This window comes from Megascapheus bottae, chromosome 13 (assembly GCF_031878675.1).
Source record: "Megascapheus bottae isolate mThoBot1 chromosome 13, mThoBot2.hap1, whole genome shotgun sequence".
In the NCBI taxonomy this organism is placed as follows: Eukaryota; Metazoa; Chordata; class Mammalia; order Rodentia; family Geomyidae; genus Megascapheus; species Megascapheus bottae.
The window spans coordinates 15,425,630-15,443,581 of record NC_143521.1 but is presented as its reverse complement, the minus strand read 5'-3'; the positions used below and the strand labels follow the sequence as shown (position 1 = coordinate 15,443,581).

At 37.8% G+C, this 17,952-nt stretch overlaps 1 pseudogene; it reads right to left on the bottom strand.

Annotated features, from left to right (window-relative positions):
• Nucleotides 1-294: 294 nt before the first annotated feature.
• LOC150055565 (peptidyl-prolyl cis-trans isomerase A pseudogene) lies at nt 295-788 on the bottom strand (annotated as a pseudogene).
• Nucleotides 789-17,952: the final 17,164 nt, after the last annotated feature.

The following is a 17,952-nucleotide window of genomic DNA, read 5'->3' as shown; positions in this document are numbered from 1 at the left end:
CTATGCTTAATTCTTAAAGAATGTATTTCTTTAGCGCTTGTTTTTTTACTCCATTATATCATCATCATCATCACCACCACCACCGTCATCATCACCACAGGTTTTGTTGTTGTTTTTGTGTAGTTTTTGTTCATAATCATAAACCTAACTCTGCAATCCAGGTAGACTTGGAGGGGAGTAAGGAAACAGGGAACCCAAAGAACACAGGATATTGCAAGCAGATGGAGTAGAAGGGTGCTCTCCCGAGCTACAGAAGGAATAGTCTGACGGTCAAGATAAACCAAGTCAAATGTATTACAGTTGTCCACAGTTGGTCATGGTGACCTTCTTGCTGGTCTTGCCATTCCCAGACCAAAGCCCTGCATGGCTTCCACAACTTCCATGCCCTCTTTCACCTTCCCAAACACCACATGGTTGCCATACAACCAAACAGTCTTGACAATGCCGATGAAAAACGGGAAGTCATTTGGGTTTGGCCCAACATTCACCATGGACAAGATGGCAGGACCTGTGTGCGTCAGGATGAAATTCTCATCTGCCAGTTTCTCTCCATAGATGAACTTGCCACCAGTGCCATTATGGCATATGAAGCCACCCCCCTGGCACATGAGTCCTGGGATGAGCCTGTGAAAGCAGGAACCCTTGCGACCAAATCCTTTCTCTCCATTGCTCAGAGCATGAAAATTTTCTGCTGTCTTTGGAACATTGTCTGCAAATAGCTCAAAGCAGACACAGCCCAATGGCTTGCCATCGGCGGCAGTGTGGAAGAACTCGGTGGGGTTGCCCATGGCTGATAGCTGGTAACCACAAGTGACAGTGGTGGCTGCAAAAGCCCATCACCACAGTTTAATGGTAATGAAATACTTCATGGTGATGTCAGTGAGTTTTGTATAATCAGAGTTGTATAACCATCCTCATAGTTCATTTAAGAATATTTTCTCACCCCTAAAACAAATTCCATTCCCTTTAGTGTCAGCCCTCTTCTGTTTTCTTCTACTTTTTTTTGTGAAATAATGGCCTTCCTTTTTATCACTACAGATTTGCTTATTCTGAACATTTCATAGAAACGAAATAATGTGCTATGATTGTTTATGGCGGTTTGGCGTTGATAATCTTGTCAAAACTCATCTGTGATATAGCACATGTCACTAACTACTTCTTTTCTGTTTGTTATTGAATAATATCTCACTATGGATATATGATGTTTTATTTATCCATTAATTAGGCTGTTTTTATTTTTCCATTTCCACTCTTATGAATAATGCTGCTAAAACATTTGTGTATGGGTTTATATGTGAAAATACATTTTCCATTGTTTTGGACTTGTACATCAAGGTTAGTTTCTGGTCATATGGACAGATTTAATCATTATTAGAGCTTCCAGTGTCATTTATCAACACTTGTTGTGTTCCACAGATGTTGATTGTAGCCATTCTGGCTTCACTTGTATTTCACTCATGCCTAATGACATTGGTCATTGTATCATGCACTTAATTAGCCAATAGTATGCATTCTTTGGGCATGAAAGTATTTGAAAGTATTTTTATTACTTTAGAATATTTCAAATATATATGGAAGACAGAAGAATTGTATAACAAACCCCAATGTTCTCGTAATCTATCTTTAATAATTATCAGTTTATGGTCAAATATTGTTTTCTTCTGTTCACTCATCCAATAGATGATTTTATGCATAAACACATTGTTAGGGTGTATCATTAAATGGTAAACACTTAATAAAGTGACCCCAATGCTGCTGTCACATTTTAAATTCCAAGCAATGACAAATGCTGCCAATATCCTGTTGCTATTCAAATTTTTTCTGATTCTTTTTCATGAGCTATGTTAGCATTTGAGCTAAATTTTGGTGCAAATACCGTTAGACCTTTCCTTTAATTTTTCTTCTTTTTCTTCCTTGCACTTTGTTTACTGAAGATATTTACCCCAGGGGGTTCTCTACATTCCATATTATTAGGATTGTATTTCCATGATGATATTTAGCATGAGTCTCTGTTTTTGGTATTTGTATTTTCTGAAATCTAGTAGTTAGAATTGAGCATAGATAGGGAAGGGAAGGGGGGAGGGAGTGAACGGAGAGAAGCAGAGACAAAAACATGGGAAGGGGTATCAATGTGTGAGAAGTAATGTACCTGCTACCTGATGAATGTAACTGCAACCCCTCTATACATTATCCTGACAATGAAATAAAAAATGAAAAAGAAAGAATTGAGCATAGGTTAAAAAATACATTGATTGATAGGTGCATGATTATTTCTCTTTTGGGAGGGTGTTAACCTGAAAAGCAGGGTCAGGTATCATCAGTGTGTGGCCGTGTGACAAAGTTACCTTCATCATTTCCCTCGTGAGCCTGATGTGAGTCTCTGAGTTCATTAGAGATTGGCAAAATGTTGTTACCCCAATTCAATCATTCCTTCTTTCCTGGTGAGCTAGAATCTATCTGAAAGAAATTTCCTTCACTAGAGATCTGGTGAATTTAAGGCACAACACAAACAGGAAAGGCAGCATAAATCCTTGGTTGAGTTTTCTTTTTTAAACCTCTCTTTTTGTTTACCATTTTTCAGAATAATGATTTGCTTTTCTATTCACTGAAACAGATTGGTGAGGTTTTTCTCATTTTGCTTTTAAGACCAGTATTATTAATACTCCATGTGTTTTAGGTATTTGTAATGCATGCATTCTTTTTGCAATCAGTACAGGTTTGCCATGAATTTGTTCCACCTAAGGGGAATGAGGGAATGAGATAATTTTTGTTTGCTATTGTCATAGTTTTTTTTTAAAGTTTCTAAACTGTTTTCTATCTTCAGTTTGTCTATTTCTTTCTCCAATCTTAGTATTAGCGAATTTTCCAATGAGCTTGAGTTCCCTTCAGTGTGAAGTAATATTCAGAAGAATTGAGATGAGTGAAGTTTAGTAATTTTACTAGATTGGCTATTTTTGGCCCTTTTAGTGAGCAGGCCAGGAAACATTTACATACTTTTAGACATAAAATGAAGCATGAGTTTCATTTCCCCTTCACATCTTCTTCACATTAGGATTGCTTTTAGTTTAAATTTGATTTTTACTGTGAAAAACCTATTTCGTAATATTTTATATTTGTAATATATATAATCACTACTGTGATAATATATACACACATATATACATACAAACATATATATACATACTGTGCTACATATTGTGATAATTTCAGATCAACAAAAATGTTGCTGAATTTATTAATATGATCACTGAAAAATAGTAATCTGTAATAGCTGTATTTTTGGCTTTATTTTTGCCTAAAGAAAAGTAGTCCGATATTTGTCTGTGCTTGAAATGATAGTTCTGTGGGTGATTAAGTGTGTTTTCAAATGTCTAGATTTGGAAAGGTAAACAGCATAGTTTAAATTACATTTCTGTGTTGGCACCCGAGTGGGTGGCACCAGAGGATGGCAGGTTGAATACTTGAAACTGAAGAACATTGGAGAGCCTCAAAAGTAGCCTCTGATTTTCTCTTATTCCTTCTATTGCCTCTTTCCCTCCCTTGTTCATCAAGGCAAGTCACAAAATCTAAGAATTCCTCTTTCCTAAGACAGGTCATAGAAACGGGAACATCTTCCCACGAAAGCCAGCTATAAAGTCTAGACATATTTTCCTAACCTTTTCTCTTCCCTTGCCATAAGGAAATTCTCTTGGCCTATCATGTCTGGTAGTAGATGAGACTCAAGATAGAAGACCCACCATTCCAGAAAGGGCTTTCCCTACTACTCAGGAAGGGAGAACGTGACCCAGAAAGCCCAGGAAGAATCTGGACAGACAGGCCTTGCTGGATGTCTTCCTTTCAGTCTATTATCAATCCTGCCTTCCTCCTCTAATTATGTTTTCCCACAATATCTGTTCCTCATGGAACCTAAGTATAAGGATGGAAATTTTTCCTGGGTCTTCTAATCTGTATTTTGAAGTCATTACTTTGATTAGATATATTATACTTTTGTCCTGTTTATTTATCATTTGTTTTAGGAGTTTGTTTTTGACCCTTTTGTTGGATGGAGAAAGGGAATCATCACTACTCATGTTTGGGAACCATTCACAGTTCCTCTGTGTGCTGTCTGCTCATATTGTCTAACAATCTTTCTACTTTTTATATTTAGGATAGTTTCGCATAAGCTTCTTTGTTTTACTGTTTACAGCTTAAGATATCCTGACAAATAATAAAAAACCCACTTGCAGGCCTAAGGAGTCAGCAGCAATATTAAAAATCAGGTAGTGGTAGTCAGATATAAGAATAAAACTGGTAGGTAGCAGTTTTGGATATTTTCCATTGTGTTCCTGCTTTGTCTTGTGGGGGTCTTTCAGTACAGAGAAAGGGCAAACACATACACCTTGATAAAAGCAGGTGAGAATTACTGATCAGTAGATTTGTTTGGTCACAGTGTGTTAGCAAAACTCAAGTGCTTGTGGAGCCCAAGGGGACTTTGTATTATGCTTGGATTTCATGTGTATTCTTTGACTACCTTTAATATTTTCTTCTGCAAAGTCTAAATTTTATATTTTTCTCTGTCTCAAGGATTGTTTTTGAACCCTGGGCCTGGAGGCTGTTCTTGAGCTCCTGGCTCTAGGCTAGCATTCTGCCATTTTGAGCCACAGTGCCACTTCTAGTTTTTGGTGGTTTATTGGAGATAAGAATCTCATGACTTTTGTGCCTGGGCTGGCTTTGAACTATGATCCTATGATGTCAGCCTCCTAAGTAGCAAGGATTACAGACATGAGCCATGGATCTTGCCTGGCTAGGACTAGTCATTTTATCTACCAGAAGAACTGACTATGTGAAACTAGCCAGTCTTCCAAACTTCTTATAAAGGAATCAGAGTCACAGGAGGAAGTAGCACAGTTATGTTAAAAATATGTAACAAGTGTCAGTGAAGATCATGGTCCAGCAACTTAGGAATGAGAATTAACTGACTCGGGAACTCTGCTTCCATGCTGCTCAAATGTAATGTGTCTACGTAGGCAAGACAGCTTTCTATGACAAAGAACAACTTAATAATCTAAAACACAAAAATGGGGCACTTAGGACCATGTAGGAGGCATAAAATGAAGGTAGTATGGAAAGTTTTGAGCATTTCTGGTCTTTGATACACAACTGCTGATTAAAGACTATTAGGAAAAGGTTGGGTGGCATGCTTCATGTATACCTATAAAACCAGCAATGTGGGAAGCTGAGGCAGGAGGATTCTTAAATGGAGGCTAAAAGGAGCAGTTATCCAGAGACTTTTCCTTAAAGTACAAACAGAAGAGTGGTGGAGGGCACAGCTTAAGTAGAACAACCTCTGCCTATGGCTCAAACTTTGGCCTTGAGTTCAATATTTAGTATCTATTTCTGTCTGTCTGTCTGTCCGTCCGTCTGTCCGTCTGTCCCCCTTTCTCACACAAACACACACATACACCCCTCCCAAAAATCTACTAAGAAGGTCTGGGATGCTGGTAGCTAACCCCTGTAATCCTAGCTATATAGGAGGCTGATATCTGAGGATTGAGGTTCGAAGCTAGTCTGAGCAGGAAAGTGTGTGAGACTCTTATCTTGGACTAAACCACCAAAAAACTAAGTGGTGGTGTGGCTCCAGTGGTAAAGCACTAGCCTTGAGCTGAAGAGCTCAGGGACAGTGGCCAGGCCCAGAGCTCAAGCCCCATGACTGACAAACAACAAACAAAAACCACACACACACACACACACACACACACACACACACACACACACACACACACACGCACACACCATCAACAACAAACAAAAACCACACATACACACACACACACACACACACACACACACCCCCAAAGTACTATGAGGCTAAAACATGCTCTTGAAATTATACTGAGTTTCAAGCTACTACGTTTTCTCTATTGAAAGTATCTCCCTTTATTTTAGATTCTGACTTATAAATTACTAACATCAGATGTGGTTAAATGCAAAATTGGGCATTATTCCCCAAAAGAGAAATTCTAGTCTGTCACTTTTTAACTTCCTCTCTGAGTTTGGCTAGTGCTGTGCTCATGGCTCCAAACCATTAACTCATCTTTGCTCGGGATTGCTGAAGCTATAAATCCATGCTATTTCTGAAGTGCAGCTGTGTGCTTTGAAAAATGATTTTCCCAACGTTATAAGAAAACAAATGCCACAGGAATTTTTTTTCTCCCTGAGAACTCAACTCTACAACTGAAGGAAGGCATTTCCCCTTTGTTGATATAAAGGCTGTCACTGTACAGAATGGTCTCTCTTATCCTTTTTGTGCATTAACGGAGCATAATTTTCAAATGTAACACTTCCAAAAGGAGCATAATTCTAGAAATGGCAAGATTATAATTATGTGCAGTATAAAGGATAAATTTGTAGTTTATAAACCATGGATATTAGTATTCAGCAGAAGCCTAATTCACAGTAAAACATGAAATAACCACATTGTTAAAAAATAATTGAATTTGCATTTTAGAAGAAATTTTTAACAGTTAAAGATTATATTTGTGGGGAGAAGTTTAAACTCATTTAGGTTACATTATTTCTTTTGCTGTTTGAAACACGGACATACATTTACATTAGTTTAGATTAACTTTTGTCACTCCTGTTACCTGCTCCTCCCCCATCAAATTCTTAGTTTTTCATATATATATATATATATATATATATATATATATATATATATTACATTAGTACTGGGGCTTGAAATCAGGTCTTTGTTCTTTCCCTTAGCTTATTCATTCAAAGCTGGAGCTCTAACTCTTCAGTCACACATATACTTCTCGATTTTTGCTAGTTAATTGGGAATGAGATTTGAAAGCAGATTTGTCTGTCTATGCTAGCTTTGGTCCTCAGTTCCCAGATGACAGCTTCTTGAGTCTATCTATGACCACTTTCTGATTCCTGATACCTTTGGGTTTAGCTTCATTTCTGCAGCAGCTGCCTGCCCATGTGTCCTCTGCTTTCAGTCTTGTGCCCCTCAAATCTGTGTAGCTCAGCATAAGGGAAATCAAGTTCACTGGATGAGTCTCATCCAGTGTCTACTGTGTTGGCATTTGCTGTGCTCTGAAAGGGCTCTGATTGCCCTGGGGTATAGCAAATGGAAAAGTGTATTTTATTTAACTTTAATGCTGGCCTTTTCAGTAGGCCTCGATGGTTGCTGATTTTTTAAAAGGCATTACTTTTAAACTTTTTTTTTGGTGGTGGGGGGAAGATGCATTGGGCTGGCTTTGAAGTGGGATCCTCAGATGTCAGATATGGTTTAAAAATTATTTAAAATTTTTGATTGTGTGGAGCCAGGAGCACAAGTAAAAACTGGGTTCAAGTGGTAGAGGGCCTACCTAGTGAGTATGAGACACCAAAGTAGATAGATAGATAGATAGATAGATAGATAGATAGATAGATAGATGGATCTGTTTTGGCTGGACTTTTAGGCTCTTCACATTCACTCCATGTTTTGACAGGCACAAGTACAGGATTAAGCAAACAAGGGATTTTCATTGCTCAAAACTCTACTGCTAGCTGGGCTCTGGTGGCTCATACCTGTAATCCTAGCCCTCAGGAGGCTGAGATCTGAGGATCATGGTTTGAAGCGAGCCTGGGCAGGAAAATCTGTGAGACTCTTCTCAAACAAAACAAAACAAAACAAAACAAAAACTACTCAGAAAAAGCCAGAAGTGGTACTGTGGCTCAACTAGTAGAGTACTAGCCTTGAGTCAAAGGAGCTCAGGAACAGTGCAACAGGTCCTGAGTTCAAGCCCCAGGATTGGCACACAAAAAAACCAGCCCTAAAACTCTACTACTTTTCTTATGAACAAATTTGCCCCTGTTATCCAAGGTGTGCAAACTGTAGTTATGACAATGTTGAGAGCTGCATGGGGCAGGCATATTATGCCCAGGAGTGGTACTGTTCTTTGAGCTTCTTAGTAGACCTGTGGAAATGAGTTTCATGGACCTCATTGCAGGGTGTTTATTTGGAGCATCTCATGCCTTGAAGTAAATCTTTATACTTTCATGCCACACCCCAAACTTACCTTTTTACTTGTGTCTCAAGCTCCCCCTTAGCTGTTTTGCTCTAGCAGGACCACTGCCATTTGAGCCACAGCTCTACTCCTGGCTTTGGGGTGGTTAATTCAAGATAAGTGTCTCATAGACTTTCCTGCCCAGGCTAGCTTTAAATCTCAGCTCTCAAATCTCCGCTTCCTGAGTAGCTAAGATTGCACTAGTACCTACCTGGTCACTTTAACTTGATTGATGGTTTGAGAGGAGAGCTGCTCAGCTAGGTTTACATTTACCTTTTTCTTTTTTGGTATAGCTGGGTGTCCACAGAAAATCACAACAAAGTATGAATAATTTTCATTTAAAATCACCCTTTGTTTGACAGTACTAGCTCAACTGGGGGAAACTCTGAACCCTGGCCTCTGAACATTCCTGTGTTGGCTCAGAAACAGCCCAACTGAGAAAGCCTCTATCAAACCAGTAGAATTAGGTATGCATCAAGATGCATTTAAGATATGATAAACCTATCTCAAAATGGAAAAATACCACAAGTACCAACCTTAAAATGCCTGTGCAGGAGCCATGAAAAAGAAAACATTGCAGTTATGGGAAGGAGTTAAGTAGGGTTTTTAGATGCTAAGAGAGAAAGTGTTAAGTAAAAATTGAAATGAATCTCTTTGCTTTTACAGCTGTTAGGACTAAGGCACACTGCTTTTATCTGATCAGAAAGACAGCATTCACATCTAATTCTTGCTAATATTTAATATCTGCTCCCCTAAAAACTTTATAAATATTTCAGAAGAACAGAAGATTAAATTACCAGGACTAAAATTATTTTTTAATCTGAACAAGAATAATAGGTATCTAATATATCCAAACTACCAGATCTGATATATCTAGCCAGATGTTCCCCCAATTTTTTATTTTTGTTTATTTATTTATTTAAATAACGAACCATCTGCTCTAAGTAAAGGTGCCTATTAACTTTCCTAGTAAAATAAAAAATTAGCATCTGAAGACAAAAAGCCAGTGAATTGTGAAAACACATTTATGAAGACAAAATAAAAAAAAATCCTCCACCACCCCATGGACCTATTTAAAAGTATTCTATTTAGAAGAATTCTGTTTACAAAGCATCTTGTGGTTTTTTTGTTGTTGTTGTTATTTCTGGTAAGGTGACTACTGGCAGCAATTTCAGAAGTATATTTGAATAGATGCTGCATTATGTTGCGTATAATGAGCATGAGGTCTGGATGGAAAATTGCTAGTCTATGGCACTCACTCCTAGCTGTACTTCTCTTCCTCAAGGCTGGGTGACCAGTCTGAGGCATCACAACAGGCCAACTGAAGTCACTGTGTGACTGAAAATGTAGCATCCATGTGTAAGGGGAGATGAAATCACTTTCAGAGAAAGAGATTCCCCGCATCCTGCACATACAAGGTAATTTAGGGAGGCATACATTATTCCCTTTTCTCCTCCCCCTGACCTCCTCCTTCTCCTCCTCCTCTTCTTCCTTTTCCCTCCCCCTCTCTCTTTTTGTTCCAGCATAGGGACTTGAACTTAGTCCCTGGGTGCTGTCCCAGCTTTTTCACTCAAGGCTGGTGGTACTGTACCATTTGAGCCACAGCTCCACTTCTTTTTGCTAGTTAATTGGAGGCATGAGTCTCAGGGACTTTTCTACCTAGGCTGGCTTAAAACCAACACTTTCAGATCTCAGACTCCTGACTAGTTAGGATCACAGGTGTGAGTTACCCTTATGACTCCCTCTTTGTATTATCTATGTATTTCTAGAAAACCCTGTCATACAGTGTCTCACCTAGTACTAAAGAGGTCAAAGGGAAGGCCAGCAGCTTTGAGGTAAATTTCTAAAAATGAAAGAATTGTGTTAATTTAAATATTTGGGTTGTTTGAAGGAGCACAGCTTTTCCTTGAGACAAACCAAATTAAAATCATATGCAATATTCTTTTTCTCTTTTATATTGAATTAAATATATCTTTGAATCTTCAGTTTAAAAAGTTTTAAATTAGAAAATTTCTGATATTTATCTATAGTAGAATCTTCATGTGGCATGGACTGCTCTCTAGAGACTCCTTTTCTTGTACAAATTTTGCTGAGAGTTAACTCATTTTGCACTAGAAAAATGTATAATCAATTATTGCATAGTCAGTGATTAAGCTAATAAAATACATCATTTCAAGAACTTCAGCAGGGTTTGTTTGTACACTGAGAGGTGATTGCTTGATGGAGTTTGATGTATTAATTAATACTATCTGAAATTACATCTGGATGATCCAAATTCAGGTCTTGGTTTTCCTATGGAGCAGCTGCTTTCTGAGCTGGGACAAACTAAAGAACTCATACACTGATTAAGTCATCTGTAAAATGGGCCTGATAACAGCATTTAATCCACCAGGAAGTTATAGGGAATCAAATGAGTCTGTGGACTCAGGAAAATAAAACTAATCTGAAAGTATTCTGTAATTTAGATTATTCACTAATTATTTTTTGATGACATCGGTATTATTTGCTGTTTCCTAGGAACATTTCTTTTTTAATATAACTTTATTGTCGGGAAAAGGTATAGAAGGGTTACAGTTACATTTGTCATGTAATAGGTGCATTACTTCTCAAACCTTGATACCCCTCTCATGTTTTTGTCCCCCTTTCCCTCCCCTAACTTCTCCTGAACATTTCTTATGTTAAATGACAATCCTGAGAAATACAACTAGTTACTTCTTAAGAATGTCTTCAAATTAGAAACTTTAGTGGTGACCAAATACGGTTCCTGGAAATCTTTCTCTAGTTTTTTTTTAAAAAAAAACCATTTTGTACAATATCTCTGAGTAACAGTTACCTTTATGTGAGAAATGTGTTTTCCATCTGAAATTGGCAGTAATTAAATATCACAACGAACACAGCTGTTTGTTTTCTTTAATGACTGTAAATATCAGCAAGGTTCTTATATTAGTTATTAGTCCATATTGGTTATGTCCCATACCTGATACAAGGATGAATCATTTTCACATATGTTCTAATCAGTTAGCTGCTGGAAGCAAACGAGAAATGGCTGGAAGAAAAGGGAAGTATGGTGAATGCCAATTTATTTTATAAACACTTCATTAGAACTTGTTCATCATGGTTCAAAATAAACTCAGCATCTGGAACTAGAGGATGTCCTTTATGAGTTGTTTGAGAGTTTCAGCCAAGTGATAACTTCTCAAAGTGAGATGGTAAATGCATCTGCTTGGTGTAGGGATGCTTCTTTTTCAGGAAGGAAAAAGCAGAGCCAAGACTCAGACCCGGGTCTGCCTGACACCACAGTGCTTTCTCTTGCAACCTTTATAAACTTAAAAGTTGAGTATTAGGGTAGTGACAAGAAGATGAACTTCTGTACTGGCTTTTATTGTGTGGTCTAGTATTTTCTGTTTTCTTCTGTAACAAGTTCCTTGGTTTCCTTGGTTTAGCAGTTTGAACAATTTTTTTTAAATAACAGAAATTGTAAGGGAACTAAAGGGCTTTTTTAAATTTGATAATCTGAGGCTGCCTGCTTGGGCTGTGGATAACAATCCTTTTGCTGTCTCATTGATAACATTGCCTTCTTTAAGTGTAAAGCATCTTTATGGCTGTGCTAGAATTGTCATAAGGAAACAGTTAGATTTTAACTTTGTTTGGGTTTATTGTTAGTTAAATATAGCAACTTAATCTGTGAAGAATGAAGCCAGGAATTAAGAAGTAGATAATCCATTACAAAAAAAGAAAATCAGTGTAAGCTCCTTCATCAGGAAACATTTTTAACAATCATAATCTTAAAGTGATACCAAAAGAAATATAACATCTGTAAGTAAAAAAATAGTTAAAACCTGTCTTTTTAAGCATAGTATCTTTATTTTGGATTTTAAAATGGTACAATTTTCCCAAGGGGAAAAATTGTGTGCTTAAGTACTGAAACTACGTGGGTAGGTTTCATTAAAATGATGAAAAGCTCATTATTTCTAGATGATCTATTATAGTGGTAGCACTAAATGTCTGTTTTTAATTTATCTGGAAATTGGAGCATATTTCATCCACAAAAATAATCCTTAAAATATAGTTGGCTATATTTAATGCTTGGTAGAATCCCACTATTATGTGATTTGGTTCTGATCTTAGGATTTCATCTCTCAGGTTCATCCTGGAAGTCCTCAGCACTGAGACCTCAGAATGTTATTTTATTTAGGGACAGGGCCTTTAAAGAAGTAATGAGGCTGATGGACTTTACTCCAGTCTGTGTCCTTCTAAGATAAGGACACAGGCAGGCACAGAGGCAAGACAGGTGTAGACTCTGGATAAAGTCAGTTCTTAACAAGCTGAAGAGAGGGGGCTCTCCCATGAATCCATCCCTGCTGACCAAGAAGTCCACCTCGTTGTGGACTTCCAGTTTCCCTGACTGTGAGAAAATAATCTGTTGTTTAAGCTACTCAGTCAGTGATCCTTTGCTTATGGCTTCCCCTGGCTTTATGTGAAAAAATGGAAAACTAAGAGGCCGATTTTAAATCCTCTTTTCCTTTTCCCTACATCTTTATCTTTGTCCATTGTTTTCTTGCCATTCTGGGGTCCCACTGTAAACCCCTGTTTTATGTGTTAGTATAGATTGAGATTCTTTCTAGAGTATTCCAGGTCTGATCTTTAGGCTCCAGAAAAAGTTTTGAAGTATGTTATTCAGTGGCTTTGATCATGCATATTAACTGGCACGTCACCAATGTTCTCTTAATTCCCTAAATGGGAGTTCCAAGAAGGCATGGACTTCCACGACCAGCATGCCCTCAGGCCAAGAGGTAATTACTTCAATTAAAATAACCAAATGAATGTTCTGCTTCAAAAGTCAGAGTTAAACCGAAGTGAGCATTTTTCTGTAGGAGGAGTTGTGCGTAGCATATAGAGAGTAGAGTGAAACACAATACATCTAGTCCAGCTCTGGGAACAAAGCCTCCTTTTGTGGTCCTCTTATGTGATTAGGGTGCGCTCTCTCTCTCTCTCTCTCTCTCTCTCTCTCTCTCTCTCTCTCTCTCTCTCTCTCTCTCCCCCTCTCCCCCTCTCCCCCCTCTCCTCCTCTCCCCCTCTCCCCCTCTCCCCCTCCCCCTTTCTCCCACCCTCCCTCTCCCCCTCTCCCTCTCTCCCACCCTCCCTCTCTCCCTCCTTCCTCTCTCCCTCTCTCCTCCCTCCCTCCCTCCTTGCCTCCCTCCCTCCCTCCTTCCCTCCTTCCCTCTCTCCCTTTCCTTCTCCCTCTCCTCTGTGTGTGCTCTGTGTGTGTGTGTGTGTGTGTGTGTGTGTGTGTGTGTACATGTGTACTAATTAATGGTAACTTCTAGGATGGACCCATTCTCTTTTCCCACAGTTCATTTCCTTTCCATTTCTGCATCCGTAGATTAAAAAAAAATCTCTTAATGTTTTGGTTTCTAGAGACTCCCCTGACATTGCCAGCCTATCTCTCCTCTTTTTGGGAAGCCGGGAAGCTGTGTGGTAATGAGGGAAGGGATGAACAGCCTTGTGTACTGGGCTCCTTTGTAAATTAAGAATGATCTCTGTAACTTATTTTTTTACCACCATCACATGCTTCTGCTTCTGCAGTACTTGATGTGGTTGTGTGAAATTTGGGAAAGGAACAACTAAATTTGGAATGAAACTGCCTTCTCTAGACAGAAATAATGACTGTATCAGGAGCAGCAAGCTTGGTGAAGCGCCCTCTCCTTTCCTTGCCCATTCCAGCCAACCCTCCCCTTGTAGAGGCTTTTATTTTAATCAAATATTTAAAAGATGGGCATGAACAAACACATGAGAGAGGGAGTCTGTCAAGCAGTTATTCATTTAATAAGCTCTTACTTATCATGTACTATGTATTAGGCACTGTTCCAGTAACTTCCATCATAATCCAGTGAGAAGAATCTTGTTCCAGTTCATGTAGCTGTAGCATAACAGAGTGGCTTTTGGGACTCCAGAGTGTGGGTCAGGACTCTATGAAAGGAACAGAAGAAAGAAGATCCAAAGACTAGAGATAGCTTCAGGACCTAAGTGAAGCATGATCTGTATAGACAAGTAGGACAATAGCTTCTTCTCATAGTGACTTGGCCTTGGATAAATTCTCTTTTATAACTCTCTTCCCTCTTGTACTGCAGTGACACACACATTACAAGTAACAAGTGAGGAGGCTGTGTTTCTGGAGAAGCCAGAAAAATAGTATTTTTAGAATGATTTCTTTTTTCTTCTTCTAGAAGTTGTAGAGAGTGGGGCAGCCTAGAATGGAAACTCGTGTTGAGATGGAGGGGATAGGCTTGTTCAGGGATGGACTTCTAGATGAGATCTTCCTCCCTTTTGTGTTATTTAACATGTAAAGGTGATCAAGCCGTCTGTCTACTTTCAGAATTGTTATGAAGGCAGAACAAGTGAGGGAGCATAGAACTTTTTGGAGGTGGTGCTTGTACAGCCTCATCTATGTTTGGCGGTACTGTTGAGCTGCACCCCCAGCCTTCTAGAACTTAAATGTAGAACGCTGCAAGATCAACAAGTTCAATAGTGTTTGTTTATTTTTATATATCTCATTTTTTTCTCCCAAAATTAGTTTAAGGACATGCAAACAATCACTGTGCTTCAAGATGTAGGATTTATCCCCTTGGCTTTTCCACTCTGCACCTTTTCTTTCCAGGCTTTGACGATACTCCAGGGATTTGTCATGCATAGATTCAGAAAATTAGTTCTCTGTTTTGACTATTTGGGGGCATAGACAAAGAGACCTTCTGTGAGACTTGCTCAATAACATTTCTACTCCCCGAGGGTGGTACCCCGCTGGGTACCATTTATATTGAAGTAAGTTCATATTGAAGTAAGTCCTTTTGTTTTAATGACCTATAAATTTACTAAATACCTATATTGTTACTGGGAAGAAATAACTTTTCTAATGTCTGACCCATGCTTTTGTGCAAGCCTTTTCTGTACAAAAGACTCTGCTCTGGTTTTTATGTTATTGTCACATTGAAATTTTTAGCTGGTTTTGAACAAGGTGCTCTGAGCTTTCATTTAGTAACAGGTTCATTCATTATATTATATGGAGGATCTTGGCTTCTAGTGTAATGAGTGTGTGTGTGTGTGTGTGTGTGTGTGTGTGTATGTGTATGTATATGTGTGTTAACATTATCACTGTCAGACTACGGTCTATGTTCCCATATATTTATTATATAACACATATGGTTTAATGTTATGTATGGGTATATATGTATATACATGTGTATTACATAGCATCATTATATAATATATAATCCATATATTATATGCGCTTAAAAGTATAAGCAGATGTGTATTTATGTATAATTTTATAGTGGTTCTTGATATTATATATTATTATGTGTGTATGCCTTATTTATATATTTAGTATTGATGACCATCTTCAAGGTGTATATGTATTACCTTTATTGCACAGTCAAGGATCATGCGGCTATAATGGTTGTGTTGTGATAGGGTAGAAAGGAGGTTCAGGCCAGGAAGTGGTAGCCTCAAGGCCCACAGTCTCACTCTTAGGTTGGTGCCAGTCAAAAGCAAGATTGTGTCAGAGAAAGAAGTGAAGGGTAAATCCTTGTTTCAGGAGCAAGGGATGTAAGAGCTGCCAGAGTGCTTAGTCTAATTACTGGCAGTCATTTAACATATATAAACATTCCTTACTTCAAAAAATGATTAACTTGATTTTGGTTTTTGTAAAGATGTTTGTTATGAGAGTGGTTTATTTAGGATCTTTACTCATTGATCTACTGGCTAACTCAGTACGTGTGATTTTGCTTCCTTTGTACCAGGGGAAGATAAGATATATTTGCAAAAGAACATGCTTTAGTCTGTGCTGTGAATTAGAAGCAAGTTTAGGATTAGAACTTCTTATGCTTGCTTTTACTTCAATGTTCAGTTCATGTTTTTCTTTACTTTTTTTCCTCATGTGAACATAAAATCACACAGTATTATTGAAAGTTTTGATATTGAAAGTGACAGTAAAAATATAATTATTTGGTATTTCTTTATTCCTTTTAATAAGAACTTAAAGATTTCATGTTTGGTTTTCTCCAATATTCTGTACTTGTTCAATGAGAGCACATTTTGTTTTTATATTTTTTTCCTTCCCAGTGTTTTTTGGTGAATTAAAAAAAATTATTGTTAAGTAGTTACACAAAGGAGTTGCCATCCAGCAAAGCAATTTACAAATATAGTATATCTTGATCAGCGTCATCTGTCATTATTCTCCCTCATCCCTCCCAACTCCTCCCCAAAATTTCCTTATTTTGAGGGATATGCATTGAATTTTATGACTGCATTTTCCCTCACTCCTTCTCTTGATTTCTGTACATTCCCTCATAGGAAATAGGAATATCATAGCAATATCCTATCTATGTAAAATTGTTAAAGAATTCAAAATTTCTGGGCTTGATGTTGGATATTTTTTCTTGGTTTTACATATTTTTATTTGAATATAGAATTAACAGATCAGAAAAGTAAATTCAACACCCTTCCTGTAGAAACTAAATGAACAGCCGAGTTTCTTCACTGTCCTTACATTATTTCTTGATTGTTTTTGTGTTAATTCTTTTGACATTGTATGATCTTTTTAGTAATTGTACAAAGGGGTTTCAGTTCAACAGGTCAGTCATTCTCCCCCATCTTTCCCACCTCCCTAATAACATCTTTTATTTCTATATAGCTTTTGGTCCATAACTTTTTTTTCATACTTGCTATAGAAAGAAAAGAGGGCAATGCTGAGGGAAGAAAGAATGTTGAGGCAATACTTATGACAGAACGTGACTTGCACTAGGTGAGGAATGTAGAACAAGAAGCACGTAAAGCAAATGGGCACAGGTGCACCCCGTGCCACGTGGAACTCTGAAATGAAACTTTTCATGCTGAAATGTCTATTGGTTTACTTTATTCATTCAGCAAATACTCATTGTGGCTTTGAAAATACCAGTGAAACTTGTTCTCCTTTCACAGCCCCAAGTAGAGTTCAACAAAGACTTAACATTGTAGATATCTGTTCATACTATTTTCTAATTTGAATGAAACATGATCAAAACCTTCTAATCAAATGGACTTCCCTGGTTAAGGCTGAATATGATAATTTTTTCAAAGGGAAATGAAAAAGATTGGAAAAATCATAACATGTTTTACTTGTTTGTACCTAAACCATTAACTACACATCCTTAGGGATTTCTCAGATAAGAAGCCATTTCCAAAGGAGCAGCAGATGCCATGTGCAGAGGGAACAAGTGTAGGAGGTATCCCAGCTCCTAATCCTTACCTAAGTCCTTGAAAACTCAATTAGTGAAGTTCATGCCCAGAATCTGTCAGACAGGTTGTAGCCAGACAGTGCTAATGGCTCAATCCTTTAGTTATCAAAATGTCACTTCATATCAAATGAATGAACTTTAAGTATCCACTTGCTAATTGGATTTATTCCTTATGTGTTGGCCATGATCATTACGACACTGAGTATGAACTTTACCAAGTGACTTCTCACATTCCTCTTTATTCATCAAATTAAGATAGCACTGAGACCACCTTTCAGGGGGATGTGTTGACTTCTAGCTAAGCTGTGCCATTCAAGTGAAAATTGAAAGTTGAAGGAAAGCTGAAAGTTGGAGAATTTGTGTAATCTGTATACAGAAGGTAAAGAGGGTTATTATAAAGCTTTTATTACCTGAGATTTAAGCTACTGTATTACTGTAGATCTTTCTCTGTCAGATACATCTAAATTTATTGCAGTATAAAATGAATGAACTGACCCTTGTTTCAGATCTGAGGGCAAAAGAAAAGAGTAAAACAGTTTTAAATAGAGCATAAATCAAATAGAAGTTAGACACTGAACAAGTCTCCTGTTTGAATGGATAAAAACACAGCCAGATGTGAGATCTTTTTCTAGAATTTGGGGATGGTA